The 21,599-nt window shown below is 51.1% G+C and overlaps 1 protein-coding gene across 4 annotated transcripts in view; it reads left to right on the top strand.

Moving 5' to 3' along the window:
- Window positions 1-21,599, top strand: part of SFXN5 (sideroflexin 5) — a 1,315,749-nt gene that overhangs the window by 437,943 nt on the left and 856,207 nt on the right. The gene's annotated exons all lie outside the window — the stretch shown is intronic.

The following is a 21,599-nucleotide window of genomic DNA, read 5'->3' as shown; positions in this document are numbered from 1 at the left end:
TCTTTTGTGGTGCATTTTGTTCTAAATAAAAAAAATTATAAAAACAAACCGTGTTTTGTGTAAATTGGCGGAGGGTAAAAATGCTGCTTGGATCACCGACCCTTTATGAGATTCATAGATAATATTGGAATTCAAGGCTAGCCCAACTTTTCTTGCTATTTGGGGGAGGCATTTGGAAGGACAAAGATTTCAATGTGTTGAGATGTTGTACTAAATATTCGAAGCTTGTTTTTTGGACTCCTTAGAAGGACCTCTATTTTAACACCTCCAGTTTTAGCTCACTGAGGTGCATCAACAGAGCTTTGTTGCCCAGCCCTCTATTGTATTCGTCACCAGCCCTCTCTTATAGACGTCACCAACCCTCTATTGTAGATGTCACCAGCCCTCTATTGTAGACGTCGTCATCAAGACTATTGACTTTCAGACAAATCTCAATGCCATCAGTCTAGCAATGGACCTGAAATCCTCTGACCCTGACGAAGTAAACAGTGGCTGAATGAAAATGTTAAACAATAAGGGAGATAACACTGTGTCCTGAGGTACACTGCATTACAACCTCACCACAGTTGACAGGTGTGATCCATGCTTGACTCTTTGTGTATAGCCAGTCAAAAAAGATTTACACCTTCTTATTGCTTCATCTGACACAGTGGCCTCAGAGGTGACAGAGTCCTTGGTGAGAAGATCTGAGTCTACCATGTACGATGGTGCTGGCAGGTCCAGAACGACTGGCACTGAAAACACAGTCCAGTAGCCCTACTAGAACTGATTTGGACCCATAATGTGGTCTAAATTGAGACTATTTGGGAGCCAAAATGTGTTCGGAGTCACAGAAAGTTGCAGTGGAAGCAGGTACCCTTGAGCCCCAAGTAAGGTGGTACCATAGTTTTGTGGCTTGAAAGGGCATTTTTTATCAGAGGTGTCAACACTGTTTGTTTCACTTGTTTTGGGACTTACCCTCTTCAAAAAGATTGGCTTACCATTCTCATGATGTATGGTTTGATTACTGACACCATTTCGCTTGGAGCAACCCCAAGTGAAGGATTGTAATCCTGACAATTTGGTTTTAGCCTTTTGGGGGACTCTCAATGACAGGCTCCTCCACATCCCAGAAGGCCAACCAGGGGGCAGGAGACATATTTAAGGTGGCTGTCGAGGGTGTGAATTCACTTCTCTTTACCTGTGATAAAGGTATGTGCCAGGTGCCTTTGTGGCCTATAGCTAAATGAATATCTATGATGTGTTGGAGCAGGTGAGATGTGAGATGAGGTGTGTATGGTTAGAAAGATCTCTATTGGCATATTAATCTATTAATTGCCCACCAAATGGCTGGCACCTTGTGGTAACTTTTCTAGATTCCCATCCAATCAACGATTAGGGACAGTCAGCTTTTGGAAAGGTCCAACGTACGTGCCCTGATATACTACAAGAAATGAGTACGAAGTTCCTCAATGGGTCACAGACCACAGTAAGAGAGCTTGTGTGAGGTCACATTGATAGGTTGTCCTCCAAGGCGGAGGGAAATTCCTCCTTTTGGAACAAGGGCCCTCACACACCCAGCAAGCTAGGTGTCATGCCTCATCATATGGGCCTGCTCCTCGTCGGGTCGACGCTGCAATACCCGACGGGTACCCATAAAGGGGCTCTTTACCGGAGATCTTTTGTTCCTTGCCGTTTAGGTGCCGTGGGTGAGAGGGGCCTAGTACGTGTAGATGTAATGGTGGATGTGTAAGTTAAAACAGGGGAGGGAATCCTCTAAATAAACTTTATTCTAGAAGGATCCCAGCCTGGTGAAAATAAGGATTAGGCGAGGCGACTATCTGGCTGTAATGTGTCAAAAAAGCGCTCTACTCCTAGATGGTCGACATGTTTCTCGCCTAGTAAAGAATGATATGTGGCGATTCCTCAGGACCAAATGGAAAGAAAACTATCTACACATTATGGTGAGGTGAAAAACTACCTACCACTCAGTGGTTCTATGGGAACTGTACCCGCAGGTGCAGAGGCCAACCTGGGAAAGGGAAAAATATATTTGAAAACATAATACATTAGTTTGCCATTTGTGATCACACATAAGTTCACTCCATGACTCTACACCTTTATGATGATCAAAAGTGACCCAATCAGTAAGCTGTGATGCCTGTAGTTATCACTCATAAGAATTAAGTAAGGCACCTGAAAATCTTTTTGGAACTGTCTGCGGCATTCAACACCATTGACCATCATGTACTCCAGGACAGTTTGAACCCATCAACTGGCTTCATTGGAACTGCATTATCTTGGGTTTCCTCACCACACTCACCAGGAAAAATTGAATCCTTCCCGCTCCAGATCTGCTGCAATCCCAAGTGGAATCCCACAAGGCTCAGCTTTATTTACAAAGCTATTCAGCGTGTGCCTTACCCTTCCCACTAGGATCCTTGAATCGGGTACCCAGCTTCAAGCTTGACGACAACCCTCTCAACACACTGAAGGTCTCATGCAGGTTACCTCAGCTTCATCGCGGGGTTTTCTCACCAGCTGTCTTTGCCTGACTGGTGAGAAAACGCTAATACTGCTAATGAGATCCGTCTCTCTGACCCAAATCTGTTTCACATGGTCTGAGCCCTGTGCCTCCCCTGCATCCAGTGGAAAAACCCTGCAGCCTGTGTGTGCTGTTCACAGCACCCTTCCCTTCGTTCGTCACATAAACACTGTCTCCAAAGCTGCATTCTACTGTTTGTGGCAACTTTAAGGTGTCCTCATCGCCATCACCACACTCATATTCGTCGAGTGATAACCTGCATCGACTGCTGCACTGGCCTCAATGCCGGCCACGCTAATACTTCTGTATTTAAGCTCCAACGGAGTTATGCTGCCCGCCTCCTATTTGGTCTGAATCGCTACCACCACATCTCACTTGCACTACAGTCTCTCCACAGGTTCACTTCACATTCCTGTGTCTCATCCACAAAGCTCTATGCAGGTGGTTACCAGACTACCTCAACTGCTCCACCATCTCTCCCATCCTCAAGTCCAGGAGCTGCCCATCACAACGTACAGATAGAAGACATTTGGGGGAAGGACCCTTCACATGCAGGGGCCATCCCTAACATAATCTAAAAGCATCTAAGACCAGAACCCAGCTCCATCAGATTCAGAGGAGCAGTAAAGACTCATCTGTTGAAACAGTCATGTGGTTAACCTCCTCCGCTGACTCCCCTGAGCCTGACCATGTCTAGGCAGCTGCCTAAAACTAGACTCGCCACTAATAGTGTCACTGTCTGACCTTAAGGCTTTACTGTCTGCTTACTGTTTGATTAGACATCACTAGTTTTCATGTAACCAAACCGAAGCGCTCTGAAGCTACCTTTCAACTTTACAGCCCTTTACAAAATACCAAGTAAATAAAGGAAGCTTTGGACGAGGCGCCAGGAGGCTTAACGGCCCAGAGGCAAAGGTAGCAATGGAGTACAGGGGGCGAAGAAAGCTGGCTTGGTGTCTGCTTCCACCTCAGTTCTCTCCTCTTCTCAATGGCTGAACCTCTGTGTGGCTCAGCCAACAAGAGGTGGAGACAAAGGGGACCTGGGGTCATGGGCGTTAATTCACCAAAATGCCTGGGGTAGTGAAAGTGAAATCACACACCCTTTGACCTTCACTTTCACTCATATACGTTTAAGAACTTTGATCCCCAAAGAAGGTCAATACTAACTACTGTTGCTAGTCTGAAGGGTTTGGGTGCTGTCCTCCAACAGGAGGGAGAGTTTGGAACGGAGACCATCATGTTTCTGTCTAGAGCATTAAAGGATACAGAGGTAAGCTACTCTGTTATTGAGAGGGCGGTGTTGGCTGTGTTCTGGGCGGTGAGGAAACGTAATTTTTTTGTGGGGGTTGTCTTTTGTCATACGAACTGATCACAAACCTCTTGTTGAGACTTTCACAAAGAAAGGTGTGGACTTAATATCAAGTCGAATTACCAAGTGGGTCATTGCTCTACAAGAGTATAATTTTGTTGTTGAGTACCTACCTGGTGTTTGTAACACTACTGCTGACACTCTTTCTAGGTCGGTCCCTAGTGTTGAATGTGGTTCGGATTCTGATAAACTTAGGTATGATGACTCCTTTAGTGTTTGTGCGGTCAACACATTTTCTGGGGATAGGTTACATGAGGAGTTAGCTAAGGATGTTGTGCTCATTGAGGTGATGAGCTGCATGACTGAGAGTTGGAGCAAGAAAAAGCAAGCCTCTGATGTGTGTTGAAATTACTGGGCTGTACGCGATAAATTGTCATTTAACAATGGTTTGTTATTCAGGGGTACTAAACTCATCCCTCCATCTAACCTCAGGTGTGAGATAATGGATCTCACCCACGAGACTCATCAAGGTATGACCAAATACAAAGAGCGTGTGCAAATGTCATATTAGTGGCCTGGCATGGACAAACACATGGAGCGTTTGGTGCGTGACTGTTCCATGTGTGCTTGGAGTGACAAGTCAAAGCAATCAGGGGTTCAACCCATGTTGGCGAGGGACTTGTCTTCCAGTCCTTGACAAGATATCGCTCTAGACATTGTGGGCCGTATTTATGAACAAGGAAGTTCATCTTTCCTCATTGTGGTACTAGACATGTTCTCCAGATGGTGTGAGGTTTTCTTTCCAAGCTTTATAAAAAGTATGGATGTCATTAAGTCTCTCAACTGTTAGTTTGCCAGGGAAGGGTTTCCTCACTCCATCCTTACCGATAATGGGGTACAGTTGACGTCGGAGGAGATAGTTGATTTTCTTGAAGTAAGAGGAATTACTCACAAAAAGTGTGCGTTGTACCATCCAAAATCTAATGGCATGGTTGAACGCTTCAATAGAGTTATTAAGGAAACCCGAAATCCAATGTGCTGGATTGAAAGGCAGAAATTTGTAAAATGATTGAAATGTACAGAGTTACGCCACATTGCACTACAGGAAAGACCCCATTTGAGCTGTTCCGTGATATGCTTCCCAACACCTTCATTGAACCTTCATGGGTGAATGCGTATACATTACAATCTGGTCGGTGTGTGGGTGATCTCGATTGGCGTAAACGTGAGGAACAGAAAATTCGCACAAGGAAGACTCTTTTTGATTCTAGAAAGGCTGTGAAAGTAACTAAGGTATGTGTGGATTAAAAATCCAGACAAGAGCAGCCATCCCAAGTTTTCTAAACCTATTCGTGTCATTCAAATTTTTACAAATGCTGTGAAAACCCAAGGCCACAGAATATGGAATTTGAATTGTGTGGTGGTTTTTAGTGGTAACACGGTTGGCGGTGGGCGGTGAAACTGTGCCGGCGGATCTCACTGGAGCTTCTGGTGACAATAATGGTGGTGAAGGTTGCAGCAAATCTTTTGGTGCATCACATTGTGTGGTCAAAAGACCTGCTTCTTAGAAGGACTATGTTTAACTTTTGTTACAAATTTCATGTGTGTGTTTTTTTCTCTCTCTATTCATTTTCCCTTTCTGTTGATAAGGGAGGGAGGTGTGTGGTATTCCAGTTTTTGCCCTTGGTTACTTTGCCTGAGCCTGGAACTCCGTGATGTCACAGGGGAGCTGGGCTGGGGCGACGGAATGTTGTCATTTGAAGGGGATGGCAGCTGCTGGCTGCCCCCTGACTGGGATGTTGGATGGGATTCTTCCCTCCAAATAAAGCTTTTACCTTAATATGGATCTGCACCTCTTTATTGGTCAAGAACCTGCTTTGTCACACACACATTCGCACTCTCTCTCGTGTAGACATTTTCTCACCCGCAAGCATGCACACAGCAAACATTTAAAAGCATTTTTTACTCACCACTGCTGCCATAGAAGGTCCTATTCCAGTTAATTGTACTCTATTTTTATTATATGATTAGTGAAAAATGTAATATGAATCACTATTAGTGTAATAAAAAAAAGACAGTAAACAAAGAGTAAAGCCCCAAACAACATCCATGAGGACAAGCTTCCTGTGTTCCTGGCACTGGTTTTGCCTCCTCTGAGGCCAGGAGTCGTAAAGGCAGTGCTAGGGGTCGCACGGGGCTTGCCAGGGGTCACAGCTGCCACCACTGGCGACCCCTAAGTCAATGCCTGGGTACTCCTTTCAGCACTTGGCCCTAGGAAAATGAGCGCTTTGAGTACCTAAACACCCCCACCTTTTCTCCTGGTCCATCTTACATGCTGCACTCATGACCTCTGGGGGGAAATGAAGACAGGCGCGCGTTTGTGTGAAACCCACTGATTGCCTAAGCTCAGCTGATCAGTTTAATCACATTAAGTGTTTCATTGGGTAGGAGTCCAGTCGCCGCTGTTCTGACGGTGTAAACTATGGCCATGTGAGTGTGACACTAAAACACACTTTTCGCTCTTCAGACCCAACGCTGGGGGCTCTGCCGCGACTGCTGTTTGTTGCAGGAACCCTTCAGTTTTGAAAAGCGTGGGTTTCATTTTCCATTTGGGAAGTGCCGAGTCAGGAGCCTAATAGGCCAGGATTCATTACTGCCGGCCCGTTTTCAATCAAGGGAACAGCAGGGCGTGCCCCCGGCTGCAGAGAGAGGCCGCCTCCCTCGCAGGTGGAACAGCAGCCTGTTTGGAGAATAAATGCCTTCTTAACACCGCTGCTGAAGAGCCAAGAGCTCTATTTGCAGTAAAGCGTACACTTCTCACATGTCACGTATCCTGGGCAGCAGCCTCTTTCTGTGTAACAGCATCCCTCTGTGTGCCTACCAGCAGCATCCTTCTGTGTAGAAACATCCTTCTGTGTGCCTACCAGCAGCATCCTTCTGTGTGTGGACCAGCAGCATCCTTCTGTGTAGAAACATCCTTCTGTGTGCCTACCAGCAGCATCCTTCTGTGTGTGGACCAGCAGCATCCTTCTGTGTGTTGACCAGCAGCATCGTTCTGTGTTCAAACCAGCAGCTTCGTTCTGTGTTCAAACCAGCAGCATCCATCTGTGTGCGGACCAGCAGCATCCTTCTGTGTGTTGACCAGCAGCATCGTTCTGTGTTCAAACCAGCAGCATCCTTCTGTGTTCAAACCAGCAGCATCCATCTGTGTGCGGACCAGCTGCATCCTGCTTTGTAGAAGCATCCTTCTGTGTGCGGACCAGCTGCATCCTTCTGTGTGCGGACCAGCAGTATCCTTCTGTGTGCGGACCAGCAGCATCCTTCTGTGTGCGGACCAGCAGCATCCTTCTGTGTGTGGACCAGCAGCATCCTTCTGTGTGCGGTCCAGCAGGATCCTTCTGTGTGCGGACCAGCAGGATCCTTCTGTGTGCGGAACAGCAGCATCCTTCTGTGTGCGGACCAGCAGCATCCTTCTGTGTGCGGACCAGCAGCATCCTTCTGTGTGCGGACCAGCAGCATCCTTCTGTGTGCGGACCAGCAGCATCCTTATGTGTGCGGACCAGCAGCATCCTTCTGTGTGCGGTCCAGCAGGATCCTTCTGTGTGCAGACCAGCAGGATCCTTCTGTGTGCGGAACAGCAGCATCCTTCTGTGTGTGGACCAGCAGCATCCTTCTGTGTGTTGACCAGCAGCATCGTTCTGTGTTCAAACCAGCAGCATCGTTCTGTGTTCAAACCAGCAGCATCCATCTGTGTGCGGACCAGCAGCATCCTTCTTTGTAGAAGCATCCTTCTGTGTGCGGACCAGCAGCATCCTTCTGTGTGCGGACCAGCAGCATCCTTCTGTGTGCGGACCAGCAGCATCCTTCTTTGTAGAAGCATCCTTCTGTGTGTGGACCAGCAGCATCCTTCTGTGTGCGGTCCAGCAGGATCCTTCTGTGTGCGGACCAGCAGGATCCTTCTGTGTGCGGAACAGCAGCATCCTTCTGTGTGCGGACCAGCAGCATCCTACTTTGTGCGGACCAGCAGCATCCTTATGTGTGCGGACCAGCAGCATCCTTATGTGTGCGGACCAGCAGCATCCTTCTGTGTGCGGACCAGCAGCATCCTTCTGTGTGTGGACCAACAGCATCCTTCTGTGTGCGGACCAACAGCATCCTTCTGTGTAGAAACATCCTTCTATGTGCCTACCAGCAGCATCCTTCTGTGTGTGGACCAGCAGCATCCTTCTGTGTGTTGACCAGCAGCATCCTTCTTTGTAGAAGCATCCTTCTGTGTGCGAGCATTCATCTGTGTGCGGACCAGCAGCATCCTTCTGTGTGTGGACCAGCAGCATCCTTCTTTGTAGAAACATCCTTCTGTGTGCGCACCAGCAGCATCCTTCTGTGTGCGAGCATTCATCTGTGTGCGGAGCAGCAGCATCCTTCTGTGTGTGGATCAGCAGCAACCATCTGTGTGCGGACCAACAGCATCCTTCTGTGTAGAAACATCCTTCTGCATGTGGATCAGCAGCATCCTTCTGCGTGTAGATCAGCAGCATCCTTCTGTGTGCGGACCAGCAGCATCCTTCTGTGTGCGGACTAGCAGCATCCTTCTGTGTGCGGACCAGCAGCATCCTTCTGTGTGTGGACCAGCAGCAGCCTTCTATGTGCGGACCAGCATCATCCTTCTGTGTAGAAACATCCATCTGTGTGCGGACCAGCAGCACCCTTCTATTTGCGGACCGGCTGCATCCATCTGTGTGCGGACCAGCAGCATCCTTCTATGCGTGGACCAGCAGCATCCTTCTGTGTAGAAACATCCTTCTATGTGTGGACCAGCAGCATCCTTCTATGTGCTGACCGGCTGCATCCTTCTGTGTAGAAACATCCTTCTGTGTGCGGACCAGCAGCATCCTTCTGTGTGTGGACCAGCAGCATCCTTCTTTGTAGAAACATCCTTCTGTGTGCGCACCAGCAGCATCCTTCTGTGTGCGAGCATTCATCTGTGTGCGGAGCAGCAGCATCCTTCTGTGTGTGGATCAGCAGCAACCATCTGTGTGCGTACCAACAGCATCCTTCTGTGTAGAAACATCCTTCTGCATGTGGATCAGCAGCATCCTTCTGTGTGCGGACCAGCAGCATCCTTCTGTGTGCGGACCAGCAGCATCCTTCTGTGTGCGGACTAGCAGCATCCTTCTGTGTGCGGACCAGCAGCATCCTTCTGTGTGTGGACCAGCAGCAGCCTTCTATGTGCGGACCAGCAGCATCCTTCTGTGTAGAAACATCCATCTGTGTGCGGACCAGCAGCACCCTTCTATGTGCGGACCGGCTGCATCCATCTGTGTGCGGACCAGCAGCCTCCATCTGTGTGCGGACCAGCAGCATCCTTCTATGTGTGGACCAGCAGCATCCTTCTGTGTAGAAACATCCTTCTATGTGTGGACCAGCAGCATCCTTCTATGTGCGGACCGGCTGCATCCTTCTGTGTAGAAACATCCTTCTGTGTGCGGACCAGCAGCATCCTTCTGTATGCGGACCAGCAGCATCCTTCTGTGTGCGGACCAGCAGCATCCTTCTGTGTGCGGACCAGCAGCATCCTTCTGTGTGGGGACCAGCAGCATCCTTCTGTGTGGGAGCGTCCTTCTGTGTATCGACCACCAGCATCATTCTGTGTACGTACCAGCAGCATCATTCTGTGTGCAGACCAGCAGCATCCTTCTGTGTGCGGACCAGCAGCATCCTTCTGTGTGCGAACCATCAGCATCCTTCTGTGTGCGAACCATCAGCATCCTTCTGTGTGCGGACCAGCAGCATCCTTATGCATGCGGATCAGCAGCATCCTTCTGTGTGCGGACCAGCAACATCCTCCTGTGTGCGGACCAGCAGCATCCTTCTTTATGCAGACCAGCAGCATCCTTCTGTGTGTGGACCAACAGCATCCTTCTGTGTAGAAACATCCTTCTGTGCGCGGACCAGCAGCATCCTCTTGTGTGCGGGCATTCATCTGTGTGCGGACCAGCAGCATCCTTCTGTGTGTGGACCAGCAGCATCCTTCTGTGTGTGGACCAACAGCATCCTTCTGTGTGCGGACCAACAGCATCCTTCTGTGTAGAAACATCCTTCTATGTGCCTACCAGCAGCATCCTTCTGTGTGTGGACCAGCAGCATCATTCTGTGTGTTGACCAGCAGCATCCTTCTTTGTAGAAGCATCCTTCTGTGTGCGAGCATTCATCTGTGTGCGGACCAGCAGCATCCTTCTGTGTGTGGACCAGCAGCATCCTTCTGTGTTTAAACATTCTTCTGTGTGCGGACCAGCATCCTCCTCCTGTGTGTGGACGAGCAGCATCCCTCTGTGTGTGGACCAGCAGGATCCTTCTGTGTGCGGACCAGCAGGATCCTTCTGTGTGCGGAACAGCAGCATCCTTCTGTGTGCGGACCAGCAGCATCCTACTTTGTGCGGACCAGCAGCATCCTTATGTGTGCGGACCAGCAGCATCCTTATGTGTGCGGACCAGCAGCATCCTTCTGTGTGCGGACCAGCAGCATCCTTCTGTGTGTGGACCAACAGCATCCTTCTGTGTGCGGACCAACAGCATCCTTCTGTGTAGAAACATCCTTCTATGTGCCTACCAGCAGCATCCTTCTGTGTGTGGACCAGCAGCATCCTTCTGTGTGTTGACCAGCAGCATCCTTCTTTGTAGAAGCATCCTTCTGTGTGCGAGCATTCATCTGTGTGCGGACCAGCAGCATCCTTCTGTGTGTGGACCAGCAGCATCCTTCTTTGTAGAAACATCCTTCTGTGTGCGCACCAGCAGCATCCTTCTGTGTGCGGAGCATTCATCTGTGTGCGGAGCAGCAGCATCCTTCTGTGTGTGGATCAGCAGCAACCATCTGTGTGCGGACCAACAGCATCCTTCTGTGTAGAAACATCCTTCTGCATGTGGATCAGCAGCATCCTTCTGCGTGTGGATCAGCAGCATCCTTCTGTGTGCGGACCAGCAGCATCCTTCTGTGTGCGGACTAGCAGCATCCTTCTGTGTGCGGACCAGCAGCATCCTTCTGTGTGCGGACCAGCAGCATCCTTCTGTGTGTGGACCAGCAGCAGCCTTCTATGTGCGGACCAGCATCATCCTTCTGTGTAGAAACATCCATCTGTGTGCGGACCAGCAGCACCCTTCTATTTGCGGACCGGCTGCATCCATCTGTGTGCGGACCAGCAGCATCCTTCTATGCGTGGACCAGCAGCATCCTTCTGTGTAGAAACATCCTTCTATGTGTGGACCAGCAGCATCCTTCTGTGTGTGGACCAGCAGCATCCTTCTTTGTAGAAACATCCTTCTGTGTGCGCACCAGCAGCATCCTTCTGTGTGCGAGCATTCATCTGTGTGCGGAGCAACAGCATCCTTCTGTGTGTGGATCAGCAGCAACCATCTGTGTGCGTACCAACAGCATCCTTCTGTGTAGAAACATACTTCTGCATGTGGATCAGCAGCATCCTTCTGTGTGTGGATCAGCAGCATCCTTCTGTGTGCGGACCAGCAGCATCCTTCTGTGTGCGGACTAGCAGCATCCTTCTGTGTGCGGACCAGCAGCATCCTTCTGTGTGTGGACCAGCAGCAGCCTTCTATGTGCGGACCAGCAGCATCCTTCTGTGTAGAAACATCCATCTGTGTGCGGACCAGCAGCACCCTTCTATGTGCGGACCGGCTGCATCCATCTGTGTGCGGACCAGCAGCATCCATCTGTGTGCGGACCAGCAGCATCCTTCTATGTGTGGACCAGCAGCATCCTTCTGTGTAGAACCATCCTTCTGTGTGCGGACCAGCAGCATCCTTCTGTATGCGGACCAGCAGCATCCTTCTGTGTGCGGACCAGCAGCATCCTTCTGTGTGCGGACCAGCAGCATCCTTCTGTGTGGGGACCAGCAGCATCCTTCTGTGTGGGAGCGTCCTTCTGTGTATGGACCACCAGCATCATTCTGTGTACGTACCAGCAGCATCATTCTGTGTGCAGACCAGCAGCATCCTTCTGTGTGCGGACCAGCAGCATCCTTCTGTGTGCGGACCAGCAGCATCCTTCTGTGTGCGAACCATCAGCATCCTTCTGTGTGCGAACCATCAGCATCCTTCTGTGTGCGGACCAGCAGCATCCTTATGCATGCGGATCAGCAGCATCGTTCTGTGTTCAAACCAGCAGCTTTGTTCTGTGTTCAAACCAGCAGCATCCATCTGTGTGCGGACCAGCAGCATCCTTCTGTGTGTTGACCAGCAGCATCGTTCTGTGTTCAAACCAGCAGCATCCTTCTGTGTTCAAACCAGCAGCATCCATCTGTGTGCGGACCAGCTGCATCCTGCTTTGTAGAAGCATCCTTCTGTGTGCGGACCAGCTGCATCCTTCTGTGTGCGGACCAGCAGTATCCTTCTGTGTGCGGACCAGCAGCATCCTTCTGTGTGCGGACCAGCAGCATCCTTCTGTGTGTGGACCAGCAGCATCCTTCTGTGTGCGGTCCAGCAGGATCCTTCTGTGTGCGGACCAGCAGGATCCTTCTGTGTGCGGAACAGCAGCATCCTTCTGTGTGCGGACCAGCAGCATCCTTCTGTGTGCGGACCAGCAGCATCCTTCTGTGTGCGGACCAGCAGCATCCTTCTGTGTGCGGACCAGCAGCATCCTTATGTGTGCGGACCAGCAGCATCCTTCTGTGTGCGGTCCAGCAGGATCCTTCTGTGTGCAGACCAGCAGGATCCTTCTGTGTGCGGAACAGCAGCATCCTTCTGTGTGTGGACCAGCAGCATCCTTCTGTGTGTTGACCAGCAGCATCGTTCTGTGTTCAAACCAGCAGCATCGTTCTGTGTTCAAACCAGCAGCATCCATCTGTGTGCGGACCAGCAGCATCCTTCTTTGTAGAAGCATCCTTCTGTGTGCGGACCAGCAGCATCCTTCTGTGTGCGGACCAGCAGCATCCTTCTGTGTGCGGACCAGCAGCATCCTTCTTTGTAGAAGCATCCTTCTGTGTGTGGACCAGCAGCATCCTTCTGTGTGCGGTCCAGCAGGATCCTTCTGTGTGCGGACCAGCAGGATCCTTCTGTGTGCGGAACAGCAGCATCCTTCTGTGTGCGGACCAGCAGCATCCTACTTTGTGCGGACCAGCAGCATCCTTATGTGTGCGGACCAGCAGCATCCTTATGTGTGCGGACCAGCAGCATCCTTCTGTGTGCGGACCAGCAGCATCCTTCTGTGTGTGGACCAACAGCATCCTTCTGTGTGCGGACCAACAGCATCCTTCTGTGTAGAAACATCCTTCTATGTGCCTACCAGCAGCATCCTTCTGTGTGTGGACCAGCAGCATCCTTCTGTGTGTTGACCAGCAGCATCCTTCTTTGTAGAAGCATCCTTCTGTGTGCGAGCATTCATCTGTGTGCGGACCAGCAGCATCCTTCTGTGTGTGGACCAGCAGCATCCTTCTTTGTAGAAACATCCTTCTGTGTGCGCACCAGCAGCATCCTTCTGTGTGCGAGCATTCATCTGTGTGCGGAGCAGCAGCATCCTTCTGTGTGTGGATCAGCAGCAACCATCTGTGTGCGGACCAACAGCATCCTTCTGTGTAGAAACATCCTTCTGCATGTGGATCAGCAGCATCCTTCTGCGTGTAGATCAGCAGCATCCTTCTGTGTGCGGACCAGCAGCATCCTTCTGTGTGCGGACTAGCAGCATCCTTCTGTGTGCGGACCAGCAGCATCCTTCTGTGTGTGGACCAGCAGCAGCCTTCTATGTGCGGACCAGCATCATCCTTCTGTGTAGAAACATCCATCTGTGTGCGGACCAGCAGCACCCTTCTATTTGCGGACCGGCTGCATCCATCTGTGTGCGGACCAGCAGCATCCTTCTATGCGTGGACCAGCAGCATCCTTCTGTGTAGAAACATCCTTCTATGTGTGGACCAGCAGCATCCTTCTATGTGCTGACCGGCTGCATCCTTCTGTGTAGAAACATCCTTCTGTGTGCGGACCAGCAGCATCCTTCTGTGTGTGGACCAGCAGCATCCTTCTTTGTAGAAACATCCTTCTGTGTGCGCACCAGCAGCATCCTTCTGTGTGCGAGCATTCATCTGTGTGCGGAGCAGCAGCATCCTTCTGTGTGTGGATCAGCAGCAACCATCTGTGTGCGTACCAACAGCATCCTTCTGTGTAGAAACATCCTTCTGCATGTGGATCAGCAGCATCCTTCTGTGTGCGGACCAGCAGCATCCTTCTGTGTGCGGACCAGCAGCATCCTTCTGTGTGCGGACTAGCAGCATCCTTCTGTGTGCGGACCAGCAGCATCCTTCTGTGTGTGGACCAGCAGCAGCCTTCTATGTGCGGACCAGCAGCATCCTTCTGTGTAGAAACATCCATCTGTGTGCGGACCAGCAGCACCCTTCTATGTGCGGACCGGCTGCATCCATCTGTGTGCGGACCAGCAGCCTCCATCTGTGTGCGGACCAGCAGCATCCTTCTATGTGTGGACCAGCAGCATCCTTCTGTGTAGAAACATCCTTCTATGTGTGGACCAGCAGCATCCTTCTATGTGCGGACCGGCTGCATCCTTCTGTGTAGAAACATCCTTCTGTGTGCGGACCAGCAGCATCCTTCTGTATGCGGACCAGCAGCATCCTTCTGTGTGCGGACCAGCAGCATCCTTCTGTGTGCGGACCAGCAGCATCCTTCTGTGTGGGGACCAGCAGCATCCTTCTGTGTGGGAGCGTCCTTCTGTGTATCGACCACCAGCATCATTCTGTGTACGTACCAGCAGCATCATTCTGTGTGCAGACCAGCAGCATCCTTCTGTGTGCGGACCAGCAGCATCCTTCTGTGTGCGAACCATCAGCATCCTTCTGTGTGCGAACCATCAGCATCCTTCTGTGTGCGGACCAGCAGCATCCTTATGCATGCGGATCAGCAGCATCCTTCTGTGTGCGGACCAGCAACATCCTCCTGTGTGCGGACCAGCAGCATCCTTCTTTATGCAGACCAGCAGCATCCTTCTGTGTGTGGACCAACAGCATCCTTCTGTGTAGAAACATCCTTCTGTGCGCGGACCAGCAGCATCCTCTTGTGTGCGGGCATTCATCTGTGTGCGGACCAGCAGCATCCTTCTGTGTGTGGACCAGCAGCATCCTTCTGTGTGTGGACCAACAGCATCCTTCTGTGTGCGGACCAACAGCATCCTTCTGTGTAGAAACATCCTTCTATGTGCCTACCAGCAGCATCCTTCTGTGTGTGGACCAGCAGCATCATTCTGTGTGTTGACCAGCAGCATCCTTCTTTGTAGAAGCATCCTTCTGTGTGCGAGCATTCATCTGTGTGCGGACCAGCAGCATCCTTCTGTGTGTGGACCAGCAGCATCCTTCTGTGTTTAAACATTCTTCTGTGTGCGGACCAGCATCCTCCTCCTGTGTGTGGACGAGCAGCATCCCTCTGTGTGTGGACCAGCAGGATCCTTCTGTGTGCGGACCAGCAGGATCCTTCTGTGTGCGGAACAGCAGCATCCTTCTGTGTGCGGACCAGCAGCATCCTACTTTGTGCGGACCAGCAGCATCCTTATGTGTGCGGACCAGCAGCATCCTTATGTGTGCGGACCAGCAGCATCCTTCTGTGTGCGGACCAGCAGCATCCTTCTGTGTGTGGACCAACAGCATCCTTCTGTGTGCGGACCAACAGCATCCTTCTGTGTAGAAACATCCTTCTATGTGCCTACCAGCAGCATCCTTCTGTGTGTGGACCAGCAGCATCCTTCTGTGTGTTGACCAGCAGCATCCTTCTTTGTAGAAGCATCCTTCTGTGTGCGAGCATTCATCTGTGTGCGGACCAGCAGCATCCTTCTGTGTGTGGACCAGCAGCATCCTTCTTTGTAGAAACATCCTTCTGTGTGCGCACCAGCAGCATCCTTCTGTGTGCGGAGCATTCATCTGTGTGCGGAGCAGCAGCATCCTTCTGTGTGTGGATCAGCAGCAACCATCTGTGTGCGGACCAACAGCATCCTTCTGTGTAGAAACATCCTTCTGCATGTGGATCAGCAGCATCCTTCTGCGTGTGGATCAGCAGCATCCTTCTGTGTGCGGACCAGCAGCATCCTTCTGTGTGCGGACTAGCAGCATCCTTCTGTGTGCGGACTAGCAGCATCCTTCTGTGTGCGGACCAGCAGCATCCTTCTGTGTGTGGACCAGCAGCAGCCTTCTATGTGCGGACCAGCATCATCCTTCTGTGTAGAAACATCCATCTGTGTGCGGACCAGCAGCACCCTTCTATTTGCGGACCGGCTGCATCCATCTGTGTGCGGACCAGCAGCATCCTTCTATGCGTGGACCAGCAGCATCCTTCTGTGTAGAAACATCCTTCTATGTGTGGACCAGCAGCATCCTTCTGTGTGTGGACCAGCAGCATCCTTCTTTGTAGAAACATCCTTCTGTGTGCGCACCAGCAGCATCCTTCTGTGTGCGAGCATTCATCTGTGTGCGGAGCAACAGCATCCTTCTGTGTGTGGATCAGCAGCAACCATCTGTGTGCGTACCAACAGCATCCTTCTGTGTAGAAACATACTTCTGCATGTGGATCAGCAGCATCCTTCTGTGTGCGGACCAGCAGCATCCTTCTGTGTGCGGACCAGCAGCATCCTTCTGTGTGCGGACTAGCAGCATCCTTCTGTGTGCGGACCAGCAGCATCCTTCTGTGTGTGGACCAGCAGCAGCCTTCTATGTGCGGACCAGCAGCATCCTTCTGTGTAGAAACATCCATCTGTGTGCGGACCAGCAGCACCCTTCTATGTGCGGACCGGCTGCATCCATCTGTGTGCGGACCAGCAGCATCCATCTGTGTGCGGACCAGCAGCATCCTTCTATGTGTGGACCAGCAGCATCCTTCTGTGTAGAACCATCCTTCTGTGTGCGGACCAGCAGCATCCTTCTGTATGCGGACCAGCAGCATCCTTCTGTGTGCGGACCAGCAGCATCCTTCTGTGTGCGGACCAGCAGCATCCTTCTGTGTGGGGACCAGCAGCATCCTTCTGTGTGGGAGCGTCCTTCTGTGTATGGACCACCAGCATCATTCTGTGTACGTACCAGCAGCATCATTCTGTGTGCAGACCAGCAGCATCCTTCTGTGTGCGGACCAGCAGCATCCTTCTGTGTGCGGACCAGCAGCATCCTTCTGTGTGCGAACCATCAGCATCCTTCTGTGTGCGAACCATCAGCATCCTTCTGTGTGCGGACCAGCAGCATCCTTATGCATGCGGATCAGCAGCATCCTTCTGTGTGAGGACCAGCAACATCCTCCTGTGTGCGGACCAGCAGCATCCTTCTTTATGCAGACCAGCAGCATCCTTCTGTGTGTGGACCAACAGCATCCTTCTGTGTAGAAACCTCCTTCTGTGCGCGGACCAGCAGCATCCTCTTGTGTGCGGGCATTCATCTGTGTGCGGACCAGCAGCATCCTTCTGTGTGTGGACCAGCAGCATCCTTATGTGTAGAAACATCCTTCTGTGTGCGCACCAGCAGCATCTATCTGTGTGTGGACCAACAGCATCCTTCTGTGTAGAAACGTCCTTCTGTGTGTGGACCAGCAGCATCCTTCTGTCTGCTGACCAGCAGCATCCTTCTGTGTGGACCAGCATCATCCTTCTGTGTAGAAACATCCTTCTGTGTGCGGACCAGCAGCATCCTTCTGTGTGCGGACCAGCAGCATCCTTCTGTGTGCGGACCAGCAGCATCCTTCTGTGTGCGGACCAGCAGCATCCTTCTGTGTGCGGACCAGCAGCATCCTTCTGTGTGCGGACCAGCAGCATCCTTTTATGTGCGGACCAGCAGCATCCTTCTGTGTAGAAACATCCTTCTGTGTGTGGACCAGCAGCATCTCTCTGTGTGCGGACCATCAGCATCCTTCTGTGTGCGGACCAGTAGCATCCTTCTGTGTTTAAACATTCTTCTGTGTGCGGACCAGCAGCATCCTCCTGTGTGTGGACGAGCAGCATCCCTCTGTGTGTGGACCAGCAGCATCCTTCTGTGTGCGGACCAACAGCATCCTTCTGTGTGCGGACCAACAGCATCCTTCTGTGTGCGGACCAACAGCATCCTTTTGTGTGCCGACCAGCAGCATCCTTCTGTGTGTGGACCAGCAGCATCCTTCTGTGTGGAATCTATGAGCAGGGAAGGGAAGGACTTCCTACCTTCTTGTGGAACACACATCCAACCAATCTTGGAGCTGCTCCCATGTTATTTCCAGCATTCCAGATTGTTTGGAGCAGGCTAACCCAGCTCTCATTTTGATGCTGAGGGGCAGTGCCATCAATTCACAGCCCTTGGATTTCTGGGTCTACAGAGCGCATGTCGGATAGAACGGCTGTAGACAGCCAGCCAGTTCGACATGCGCACTGCAGACAAGTCGAGTCATTCTGCATTTGCAGGATTCAGCCCCGGCCTCACCCTTGCGCTATACTCAGCGCGAGCGGTGGCATAATAAAATGGCATAGATATTCCATTTTATTTATTTGTGTTTCCTTGCTGCGCTCGCAGCAGGGGGGATGACACACCTCCGCCATTTAGGAGAAGCCACCCCTGTTTGCTTCCTAACATGTGCACATGCACCCAAAACAAAATGAACTTCAGCGCCAAGGCTGGTTAACCAATACTTTACTTTGCCAGTTTATCTTCGTTTCCAAGGTCTTATTATTATTTTTTTCTTTTTACTTTTTTTTAATTATCCTGGTCACACCTTCAAGTTACAGTATTTACAGTAGTTCAAAACCTATGGAACCTTTTTTTTTGCTCAACTAAAATCCCTCTTTTCTTGTGATGTTCTTTAGAACTTAAAAGGGTTTTCATAACGGTTATAATTACTATTACTGCATTCTTGGAAGCACAAATACTGTTCCATTAAAATTACACTGTAAGAGGGGGGCGTGGCTGCACGGCGTAGCGTAATGGCCGCTGTTCCGTAGAGCTCCGGCTACCCCAGCCCTAACCCACATATCCGACCCACTCATCCTGTTATCTGAAGAGGAAACCAGCAATCGGAAAGAATCCGGTATCCAAGGCTGAAAGAACGGAGACTGTAATCGAGCTCCGTGTTGAGATATTCCCCCCCCGGCAGCACACGGCCTGAGAAGCGAAGAACGCCGGGACCTTGAGTAAGGAGAGAGGAGGCGTGCGTGCTTACACAGGCGGCGGGACTCGGGGCCTTGATCCGGACTGTACGACCCAGATTGACCTCCACTGCGGCCCTCATTCGCAGCAGAAAGTGGAGGGTGAAATCGTTGGTGGGACTGCGGGGCAGGCGGAATAGTCTGGGACTGGCAGACTCAGCGCAGAGTGCCAGTGAGCCTATACCGGAGAAGAGGAGGTTCCGGCCCGAAGACAATCGCGTTGGGGAGGGAGGCTCCGAATGTGGTGAGTGAGCCTCTCCACCCCCGCCAGTCTTGCTCTGGACACGGCGGTGGCCTCCAGATGAGAAGCTGACACGGGCAGTCCGCTGGATGCGACTGGGGAGATAAAGGGTCAACGGAGCACTATCTGTCCGTGACGTGGCAGAGGTTCCGCTTTGCGAGAGGGTGGTCACAAGCTTCACGAGAGACATCCCAGAGGAAATATAGTCGCACCATTCCATATTAGTCGGTTCGGGATACCCCCACTGCTTTTGACCGGGACAACACCACTGCCACATAACGATCACCGACCACTCGCGATCTCGCCTACCTTACCCGGCAAGTATTATGCCTGAACACTAATCCAGCGCCTGCAGTGCTTGTGTCGGCTGTGCTGCAAGACGGACTTCCCACCTGTGTTGAACCAAATAATAGGCCCCACTAGGCAGTGCAGTGGTGAAACTGAAGGAAGGCAAAATGGCGTCTACACGGGCCGCAAGACAGTACAATCCAATAAAATGGACAAGTACGCATTCTCAAAGGAAAGCATGCCGGAGGCCTCCCCTAAATATAGGAATGCAAGACAGCAAGGGAGCCCAGACAAAGAACCCACTCTTAAGGATGTCATGGCAGCCATAGCGGAGATAAAAACATCGCTTGAACACAAAATGGACACCATAACGGCCGAGGTGAACCTTATCCGGGCAGATCTCAATAAAAACAACGAAAGGCTTAAACAGGCGAGGCTCAAGACTACCAGTTTGGTGGAGGACACTTTGGAACTGCAAACCGAGATTCATGAACTGAAATCTTTCCGAAAGTTCACGGACACTAAGCTGGACGATTATGAAGGACGCCTTAGACGCAATAACGTACGCATATTAGGGGTCCCGGAAAAGCGGAGGGGGAATCGGTTGATCTATTTGTGGAAGAGCTTATCCTTCAGCATCTCAAACCCAAAGGACTTGGCAACCTCTTTGTAGTTGAAAGATCCCACAGACTCCCTGGGGGTCGTTCGAAACCTGGGCCCCCCCCGCGCCCTATCCTGGCCAGGATCCTCAACTACCGGGATCGTAACGTAAATCTCCAATGCGCCAGAACGGGCCCCCACTCAGACTTGATAATGCTGATATCACCTTTTTCTCTGACTTTACCCAGTTGGTCCAAAAGCAACGACGATCCTTTCTGGGAGTAAAGAGACTGCTTAGAGACCAGGGCCTCAAGTATGCAATGCTCTTCCCGGCCAAGCTCCGAGTGGAAGCCGATGGCAGGGCCTGGTTTTTTGACCACCCCGAGATAGCAGCGAACTGGTTGGAGACCCACAAAGCCTGAGATCAGGGACGTCAGCATCAAGGACACAAGCTCAAGAATGTTGGGGGAGTCACTAAGGAACACTGGAAGCACTAGACCCCCGCAAGAAGAAACGTGGGGCCAGAGTGATACCTTCGATGGACCATATAGAACATTATGAGACCGGTAAAGGGGTTGAAACTAGCCTAAGAGCCAGGACACACAATGGCGTAGCTTTTCCTCTCAGAGACTCACAAATTACTCCTGGGTAGGGGGCTGGGGGGAACCGGGGTGTCGCACACCCCCATTTTCTTCATTTAGTACAGAAGTTGGGCGACAGGCACTCTGACAGATTAGAATGGGCAGTTTTAAGTCCAGAGGACAGGGAAGCAGGGTGGGGGGTTGTTGGAGGGGAGGTTTGTATTTGATTTTTGTTACAGTTTTTACATCGACAAGCTATGTGACATGCATGACTGGGGCTTTGAGTTTTTCACTAGTTTTAATGCGTATGCAGTGGGATAATAGCGCCAGAATTCTGAGCTGGAATGTCAGCGGGCTTGGGGACAAAGTTAAGCGCAGTGTAGTTCTTCCATATATCAGGAAACAAGCCCCTGACATTGTCCTTCTTCGGGAGATGCACTTGATAGGAAGCTCATATAAAGCGATGTGCAGGTGGTTATACAAGCTGGTGGCACATGCCAGGTTCACGAGTTTGAGAGGAGTAGGTATTATGTTAAAGAACACGTTCCCCCTCAGTGTGGATTCCACTTGGGCTGACGACAGGGGCTGATATATAGGTATTACTGGGTCCTGGGAGGGACGAACCATTACATTAGTCTCTGTTTATGTCCCACCGGGCCTCCAGACCACTCCATTCCAGGACCTACGCACCACTCTCCTTTCACTACCGGAGGGACTTTTATTACTGGGAGGCGACTTCAATTCAGTGGGCTCAGGCAGATTAGACCGCCACACCCCGCGTGAAATGGCACCTTCTACTAGATGGCTACCAGATTTCCTTGAGTCCATGGGATTGGTAGACGGCTGGCACACTTATAACCCTTAGAAAATATAGCACACTTTCCCCTGCGGAGCTCACAGCAACT

The sequence above is a fragment of the Triturus cristatus genome, chromosome 2_2, assembly GCF_964204655.1.
Source record: "Triturus cristatus chromosome 2_2, aTriCri1.1, whole genome shotgun sequence".
Taxonomy (NCBI): domain Eukaryota; kingdom Metazoa; phylum Chordata; class Amphibia; order Caudata; family Salamandridae; genus Triturus; species Triturus cristatus.
This window is presented reverse-complemented; position numbering and strand designations above follow the sequence as displayed.